The sequence below is a fragment of the Ovis canadensis genome, chromosome 18 (assembly GCF_042477335.2).
Source record: "Ovis canadensis isolate MfBH-ARS-UI-01 breed Bighorn chromosome 18, ARS-UI_OviCan_v2, whole genome shotgun sequence".
In the NCBI taxonomy this organism is placed as follows: Eukaryota; Metazoa; Chordata; class Mammalia; order Artiodactyla; family Bovidae; genus Ovis; species Ovis canadensis.
The window spans coordinates 43,369,376-43,379,024 of record NC_091262.1 but is presented as its reverse complement, the minus strand read 5'-3'; the positions used below and the strand labels follow the sequence as shown (position 1 = coordinate 43,379,024).

General features: G+C 38.3%; 1 pseudogene; it reads right to left on the bottom strand.

Moving 5' to 3' along the window:
* Positions 1–1,163: 1,163 nt before the first annotated feature.
* LOC138423384 (wee1-like protein kinase 2) lies at positions 1,164–2,900 on the bottom strand (annotated as a pseudogene).
* Between the last annotated feature and the right edge of the window lie 6,749 nt (positions 2,901–9,649).

Below are 9,649 nucleotides of genomic sequence, written 5' to 3'. Positions count from 1 at the left end.
GTTTCAGAGTGCCTGTACCATTTATATTCCCACCAGCCAAGCATGAGTGAAGCATTTTCTCTGCATTCTCAATGGTATTTTGTGGTATCACATTTTTAAATTTTAGATATTTTGTGGTTCTATAGTGATATTTCATTGTGGTTTTAATTGGCATTTCTCTGATGGCTGCTGAGGCTTCATTGCCATGTCTGTTTATATAGTTTGCCAATTCTCTAATTGGATTTTCTTTTGACTGGTGAGCTTATATCTTCTAGCTACTAATCTGTTGATAGATACGTGATTTGGAAATGTTTTATCAGTCTGTTGCTTGTATATGCATTCTCTTCGAAGGGGTATTTATCTTGCCCTTTTTTGTTTTGGTTTAGGATGAGATAGAAACCTTTGTTTAAAAACATTCTAGTCCTTTAAAAATGTATACAGAGTAAAGGGTTTGGATAAGATATGATAAAATCACAGGAAGCAAAGCCAAATTCTGATACAATAGAGGAGAAATTGGTAACATTCAGAAAATCAAAACCAATTATAGCAGTTACAAGAGGGTCAAAGCAAATAGATATCGGGACAACAAACCACATCAAATTTCCCTCAAACCCTCCACCTGGTGTTTTTGTTCCATAAGTTAATAGACAGCTCATAAATTTCAAGTTATGCAGAGTCTCATTGCTACCCACCTCACATAATGGTGAAGTCATTTATTTAATATCAGAGAAAGGGATTGTCTCCACTCAGAGAATACAGTAGGAGAACCACTTGCTCAAAGTGACTGAAAATTCTTTTGAGGAATAAAATCATCTAACCTAGGAAGCATTGTTGATATCCAGGCACGTGAAAGTCAGATGTTACCTCAACTCAAACAAAACTGAATTCCTTTCTGTTTGCCAGGAGTGTCCCTGGGATCCTTGGTAGGTAGGTAAGCAGCCTTGTAATCCTGCACAGGGGGTTTCTTTCAATCCAGAAACCCATGCTTTCTTGTTGTGCAACAACAAATCTGAGGAGTGAACCGTTGACAGGTGGTATTAGGAATGTAGCAAGAGAGAAGAGAAATGGCTGCCAGTGATACTACCTGTGACCAGTGCTGCTAGGAAGAGCTGATCTTGGCTGAAAATGCTAAATTAGGAGTGGCTTTTGAAATCTCTGGCACTCAAGACCATTGTTTTCTCCCTTTACAAGAGAAAGGTTGACACAGTCAATATCTGTTTGGGGGGAAAGAGGAGAGTTGGTGTGAAAGGAGTTCTTATGAGGAAGCCTGCCCCAGTGAAACTTGATTTGGCAGTCTTTTCTCCCAGCAGGCATATGGTGCTTCTTGATCCTGTGGGGGTCCCAGTGACCCCGGGGACTCTGTGGCATTGCTTGAGGGACCAGGCCAGCTGGGCTTCTTTCAGTCCCCTTTCCAGTGTGACTCTTGAACCTTTCCAAGCTCAACTGCTACTGAAGCTCTTCTGTTTTCCCCCAGAGAGAGACAGGGAACTTGACCTTTGCTGCAGAGGTTCTCTCTGATGGATCGGAGTGGCTCATGTTCTTAAGTAGTTTGTGAAATTCTTTGCAGAGCTCCTGAGAAATGTCCAGAAGATTCCCCTCATGGATGTGATGCCATTGGTGGATAATGACTGCTTCTGCAGCCCCTACAATGGTCAATCCCGAGACAAATATTTCTGCTTTAGGAAGGTGCTGATAATTCTTTTGCAAAATCTCATTATCCAGGAAGTGATTGTGTCCCTCTTCCACTTTGGATTTACTTATTGATGTCACATGACCCAAGTCACCAATTCTATACATCACTTTTCAGAGAGAAACAAATCAGCTTCATTTTCAACCTTTTTATGGGACTATGAGAAAGTCACTTTGCATCTTATGACAAAGGAAGTTGTTACTAGGCTTGATGTCCAGGTGCACCATGCCAGTGTTGTGGATGTACTGAAGCCCAAGGGAAATCTATAGAAGGATATCCTGGAGTTTGGGCTCTTGGAAATGATTGCCAGACTCTAGATTTTCAGATATAGCAGCCTGCAAGCTCCCACCATTGCAGTATTCATTCCAAATGATCATATGGTCATCTTGTGCCCACGCAGAGTAGTAAGGTACCATATAGGAGTGGTGCCCCAGCACCACATGGGCATAAACTTCATGCATAGCCAAATTCTCATCTGATAATCCTCCCAAAGTTTTCACGGAGCATCTTATTGCATAAACACATCCATCCAGCCTCTTAACGCACTAGTAGACTGTTCCAAATTCCCCAGCCCCATTTTTTTCTACCTCCAAGAAATCTTTTTCATAGCGGAAAGCCATGTTGCTTTCTCATACAACACGTCTCTTGGCAGGGAACACTTGTTCTATCTTGCCTTCTCTTCTCTGGACCAGCTTCCTCTAGATCACCTTGGGTTTTCCTCTTGCCATTGGACTTAAGGAATTGTTTTCTAGACTCCAGGGAAGGGATTAATGTTGACCAGAGCCAGTGAGGTCATCTCACCAGTGAAGGGGCCAGGTGTGAGCTTCAGATGCTTAGAGCTTCAGGAGGGGAGCTTCCCTGTTGAAGAAAGCATAGGCTGGCTCGCCTGGCCTTTGGGAGTGAAGAGGTTCTCACAGAGTGGTGGCTTGCCCTTGTCTGGTGGGGCTGGTGCTTCAGGACGTGTGGGAGAGTGTGGCACTGGAGTCGTCAGACCCTGACCTGGACTCACTTGGTCTTTTCCCTGAAATATATGGAAGTCACATGCATTACTAAGGGGGAGTTCTGGAGGTATAAGCTTTGCCTCTGAATACTAAACTCCAGATTCCCCTGGGGTTTGACGTGGCGCCTCCTTTCTCTCTTGTGTCTCCTTCTGCCCTTTGTTCTCATGCTCCTCTTCACGATAGAAGTTTAATCTCTGCTTCAGTTCTTTGTCCTCCCGGTTGTCACTCATCTCGGCCAAAGAGCTTCACAACCCATCAGAAGCAAACATGACAGAACTGCAGAAACGAGAAGAAAAGTATGTAAGCTGTCAAGTTCCCCAGTGCTAGCCTGGCTTTCCTTCTTCCAACTAACAGCTACATCAAATGTATTTAATTTTGACAAGCTCTGAATTATCAATGTTTTGGTGTCAAGTCAAAGAAAACTTTGCCTAGCCTTAGATTCAGAAGATTTCTCCTGTATTATTCCAAAACCTTTACAGTTAACGTTTTACATTTAAGGCTATGAAGAATTTTGAGTTAATTTTGGTATAAGGTGTAAGGTCTGGGTTTAGGCAAAGGTCCATTTCTTCCCCCATGGATTTCTCATTGCTCCAACACCATTTGTTGAAGAAGTGATCCTTCTTCCATTGAGCTGCTTTTGCACTGTTGCCATAGTTGGTTAAGCATATTTTTGAGGGTCTGTTTCTGGATTCTGTATTCTGTTCTATTGATCTATGTTCATCTCTCCCCAATAACACAATGTCTTGATTACTGTATAGTGAACCTAAATATCAAGTACAATGTTTCCTCTCATTTTATTCCTCTTTTCAAGGTTGTTTCAGCTATTCTAAAGCCTATGCCTATTTACATCAATTTTAAAACAAGTTGTTTATATCTACACAAATTCTTGCTAGGGTTTTTATAGGAATTGGATTAAACATATAGATCAATTTTGGGAAAATTGACATTTTTACTATGCTCAGTTTTTCAGCACATAAATGTGATACATGTCTCCATTAACGTAGGTCTTCTCTATATCTTTCAGCAGTGTTTTGTCATTTTAGGCATATAGATAGGACACAGGTTTTGTTATGTGCATGCCTAACATTTCATTTTATTTGGAGTGATTGTCAGTGTTATTGTGGTTTCTACAATTGTTAGTATATAAAAATGTGATTGATATTTGTGTGTTGACCTTGTAAACTGGGACCTTGTTGAACTAATTCATTCTAGGAGTTTTTTTAAGAGAATCTTGGGATTTTTACATAGATAATCAGATCATTTACAAACAGAAATAGTTTTATAGCTTCCTTTTTCTAATTAGTGTGCTTATTTCTTTTTCTTGCCTTTTTAACAAAATTAATTTTTATTTTATGTTGGAGTATAGTTGATTAACAATGTTGTGTTCAGTTCAGTTCAGTCACTCAGTCGTGTCCAACTGTTTGCAACCCCGTGGACTGCAGCACACCAGGCTTTCCTGTCCATCACCAACTCCTGGAGCTTACTCAAACTCATGTCCATCGAGTTGGTGATGCCATCCAACCATCTCATCGTCTATCATCCCCTTCTCCTCATGCCTTCAGTCTTTCCCAGCATCAGGGTCTTTTCCAGTGAGTCAGTTCTTTGGAGTTTCAGCTTCAGCATCAGTCCTTCCAATGAATATTCAGGACTGATTTCCTTTAGGATGGACTGGTTGGAATGTTGTATCAGTTTCAGGTATATAATCAAATGACTCAGTTATACATATACATATATCTATTCTTTTCCCATGTGTATTATTACAGAATATTGAGTAGAGTTCTCTGTGCTATACAGTAGGTCCTTGTTAATTTATTAAATGGCTACAACTTTCAGTACTGTGTTAATAAGAGTGGTGAGAGCTGGTATTTTTGTCCTGTTCCTAATCCTAGGGGAGTAAAGAAGCATTAAGTATAATATTAGCTATAGTTGTGGGGGGTTTTTTCTGTAAATGCTTTTTATCAAATTCAGACAATTCCTCCAAGTTCTCAATTGCTAAAAAGAATTCTTAAATCATAAATGAGAGATAGACTTTGTAAAGTGTATTTCCTGTGCATCACTTGATAAAATCATATGACTTTCCCCCCTTAACTTGTTGACATGATGGATTGCATCAGTTGATTTCAAATGTTGTGCCAAGACTGCATCCTGGAGTGCATCTCACTTGGTCACGGTGTATAGTTCGTTTTACACTTTGATAGATCCAGTTGCTAATTTTTTTTTTGAAGATTTTTGCATCTAAATTCATGGGAGATAGTGGTCTGTAATTTTCTTTTCTCTTATACTATTTTTGCCTAGCTTCAGAATCAGGGTAATACTAGCCTCAAAAAATGAGTTGGGAAGCCCTTCCTCTGTTTTTTTTTCTGAAATGGATTGCATAATATTGATTTTTTTACAAATGCTTTTTTAGAACTCTTCAGTTAAACCATATAAACCTGGCAATTTCTTTTTCTAGAGATTCTAAATTGCAGACTCAATCCCTTTAATGATTGTAGATATATTCAGATGACCTATTTTATCTTGCATGAGTTTTTGTAGTTTGGGAATTTTATTTTGGAATTGGTCTATTTCTTCTATGTTGTCAAATTTATGAGTAATTGCACAAACCATCCCACTGTTATCTTTTTAATGACTGCAGACTACATATTGAATAGTAATATCCTCAGTTTCATTCCTAACATTGATGATTTGAATTTTCTGTGTTTTTTTCAGACTTGCTAGAGATTCATCAATTTTATTGATTTTTTTCCCCCAAAGAACCAGCTACTTGTTTCATCTATTTTTCCCATGTCTGAAATTTCACTGATTTATCTTATCTTTATTAGTCTCTTCATTTTTCTTGCTTTGGATTTATTTTTATCTTATTTTCATAGTTCTTGGGCAGGAACTTAGGTTATTTAATTAGACCTTTCCTAATTTCTAATGTAAACATTTAGCAGTATACATTTCTCTCTCGATGCTCTTTGTCTGCAACCCACAAACTTTGATATGATATTTTCACTTTCATTCAGTTCTATGTGTTTTCCAATTTTCTTTCAGATTTCCCTTTTGACCCAAGAATTATTTAGAGCATTGTTTACTTTCTGTAGGTATAGAGATTTTTCCTGCTATCTTTCTACTATTAATTTCTAGTTAGAGACTATTATGGTTCTATAATCACAGTACACTCATACTGAACACTCTCTCGATACAACTTGGTTCTTTTGTATTTAGTGAGTCTGATTTTTGGCCCCAGGATAAGGTTTAACTTGGTGAAACTTCCAAGGGAACTTGGGGGGAAAATGTGTATTCTTTTCTGTCCTTTTGTGGACTGTTCTGTGTGTCAGTTACATCCTGTTTTTTTGTGTCATTCAAATCTCGTGTCTCCTTCCCGGTTTCATAGTTGGTGGGGATGGTGTTGAAATCTCCAACTGTAACTGCAGGCTAGTCTAGTTCTCCTGGCACCTCTATCAGTTTTTGTTTCATGTACTATGAAGCTCTGTGATTGGCTAGTTCACATTTAGGATCACTGTGCCTTTTTGGTGGATAATCCACCAATTATCATTATGGAATGTCCTTCTCTGTCTCTGGCAATTTTCTTTGCTCTGGAGTCTACTTATATATTAACCTACTCAATCTTTCTTTCAAAAAACTATGTTTACATGGCATCTTTTCCCCTCATTTCAACATACCTATGTCATTGAATTTAAAGTGAGTCTCTTATATAAAATTTGTAGTTGGGCCCTATTTTTTTTTTAAGTCCACTCTACCAAACTCAGTCTTTTCATTGGTATATTTAGACCACTTGTATGTAGGCTGTTTATTGATATGATAGATATTAACACTGCCTTTTAAAAATGTTTTCTGTTTATTTCTTCTGATTCCCATTCCCCTGTCTTTTTTCCTGCCTTCCTGTGGATTTTGAACACTTTTTAGGATTCTACCTTGATTTATTTGTAGTGCTTTTGGGTGTAACATTTTATATATTTTTCATTCTAGTTGCTCTGAGTAGGTATTACAATACAGATATGTGACTTATCACAGCTACTGATATCACTATTTTACAACTTAGTGTTATGTGTGGAAACCTCAATTTCAGTTAGGTACTTTGCCCCCCCATTTTTAAAAACCATTGTCTGGGTATCAGATGGTGTTACAGTTTGCTTCAATCATTAAATATGATTTATAAAGCTCATTAGGGAAAGAAAAATAATGTCTATATTTTTACTTTTGCCATTATTTACCTTCATTTATCATTTCCTTCCATTCGATGTACTTGCTTTAGTGAGTGAGTGAAAGTCGCTCAGTCGTGTCTGACTCTTTGTGACCCCATGGACTATACAGTCCGTGGAATTCTCTAGGCCAGAATACTGGAATGGGTAGCCTTTCCCTTCTCCAGGGGATCTTCCCAACCCAGGGATCCAACCCAGGTCTCTCACACTGCAGGCAGATTCTTTACCAGCTGAGCCACAAGGGAAGCCCAAGAGTACTGGAGTGGGTAGCCTATCCCTTCTCCAGCGTATCTTCCCAATCCAGGAATTGAACTGGGGTCTCCTGCATTGCAGGTAGATTCTTTACCAACTGAACTACCAGGGAAGCCTTGATATCGGGGAAGTACTTGCTTTAACCACTCTTTAAGAATAGGTCTGCTAGCACCAAATTCTTGTTTTCCCTCATCTGACAATGTTTTCATTTTTCTGTATTATTGAAGGATATTTTCACTAGATACAGAATTCTTGGTTGACAGATCATTTCTTTCAGCACTTGAAAAATCTTGTGCTACTTCCTTATGCCTCTATGATATGGGTTCCAGTAAGAATCGTGTTGTTATTTGAGTTGGTGCTTCCTTATTGATAATGTATTGTTTCTCTCTGCTTGCTTTCCAGATATTTCTCTTTGGTTTATAAAAATTTCATTATGATGTATCTTAAAATGATTATTTGGGTTTATCTTGTTTGGATTTTCTTAGCCTTTGGGGGCTTTAAGTTTGTCACTTTTGCCAAATCCGAGAAATCTTCAGCCATGATTTTATTTTACTAAAAAAAATTTTTTTTAATGTGAACCATTTTTAAAGTCTTTATTTAATTTGTTACAACATAGTTTCTGTGCTATGTTTGGGGTTTTTTGGCCATAAGGCATGTGGGATCTTAGCTTCCTGACCAGAGATTGAACTTGCACCCCCTGCATTGGAAAATGAAATTTTAAACACTGGACTTCCAGGGAAGTTCAAACCATTATTTTTCCTAAATACTCTTTCTGCCCCATTATCTTTCTCTTCTCCTTCTGGGACTTTGATGATATGATTGTTGGATTCCATGTTATTTTCCCACACATCTCTGAGGCTCTATTCACTTTTTTCCATATATTTTCTCTCTGATGTTCAGATTGGCTGAGCCTTATTGGTACATTTTCAAGTTCATTGATTCTATCCTCTGCAATTTCCATCCTACTATTGAGCTCATCCAGTGGGTTATTTTTTCCTCTGTCCTGTATTTTTCAAATCTATAATTTTCACTGGGTTATTTTTGTAGCTTTTGTTTCTTTGCTGAAAACTTCAATTTTTTTCATTTGTTTCAAGAGAATTTGTAACTGATTATTGAAATGTTTTAATGACAACTGCTTTAAAAGTCCTTTCAACTAAGTTAAAGAGCTGATTCATCTTATTGGTGGTGTCAGTTAGTCGTCTTTTCTCATTTAAGGTGATTCTTAGTATGACAGGTGACCTTCAACTGTATTCTTACTATTTTCTCATTAGATTAGGAGGCTCTGACCTATTTAAATATTTTGGTTTAGCATGCTATCACCCTTCGCAGATTTAATGTGGGGTTCTTATTCAAATTTTGTGAGTTGTGGTCCCAATGGCAGTTTAGTGTTCAGAGAATTAGCAGTGTTATTTTCCTGTTTGGTTTATTTGGTCCCCTGAGGATCCTAGTATTGTCAACCAGTGCTGCCTGAGGAGCAGAAGAGGTCTCCCCAGGTGGGACACATAGGCATTTTTTTGGCAAGGGAGGGCAGTCCCATGTTTGCATGCCTTATACACTTCCTTGGTGTCTTTGGTTAAGGGAAACAGTCTTCTGCTCACAGAGACAAAGAGGTTTCAGGGGCCAGATTGCTTGCTGTGACTGGGGCCTGTTTACTTTTTCTACCTATCTCTGGTCTAGATTGAGGAGAATTGGACAATTTTGTATAAAATTAATCACATACCTACTCTATGACAAAGAGTCCTACTCCTGAGTATTTATCCAAGAGAAATGAAAATGTACATACACATGAAAGCCTGTAATGCGAATGTCCTTGACATGAATAGATAATCTATGAAACATCCATCTAATGGAGTACTTTTCATCAACAAAAAGAAGCAAATTATGCATGCATGCCAAATTACAGATGACTCTTAAAAGCATTTTGCTAAATGAAATAAGAAAGATCCAAAAGATAACCTATTGTGTAATTCAATCATATATAACACTGGAAAAGGTAAAATTATAGAAAGGAAAGGAGATCAGAGGTTGTTTGCATTGGAAGAGGGTTTATTTTAAAAGGTAGCACAGGGGAGTTTTGGACATAATAAAACTGTTTAATATGAAATGGTTGAGGTGATTCTGTGCTGGTTGATACACGAGTCTATTCATTTGTCAGAATTAAACCTCATTCCGGCCAGAGATGCTCTGAGGGTGCAAACAAAACCCTTGTGTGCACCAGGACCCAGGGAAAGGAGCAGTTACTCCCACAAGAGCCTGAGCCAGACCTGTGTTTGAGTGTCCCCTGTGGAGGCACAAGTCAGCAGTGGCCTGCCGTGCGGACAGGGTATCTGGCTGCAGCAGACCTGGGAGGTGTGGTGTGTGGCTCAATTCTTCAATAGATAAATTGTTTAAAACAGAAGAAAAGATGAATAAAAGAAAGGAAGAGATGAATACATGACTTCCAGATTGAAAGAGGATAGAATATTGGAGACACAGTTAGATGGTAAAACCATAGTTAGATGGTAAATCCCCAGTTAAAT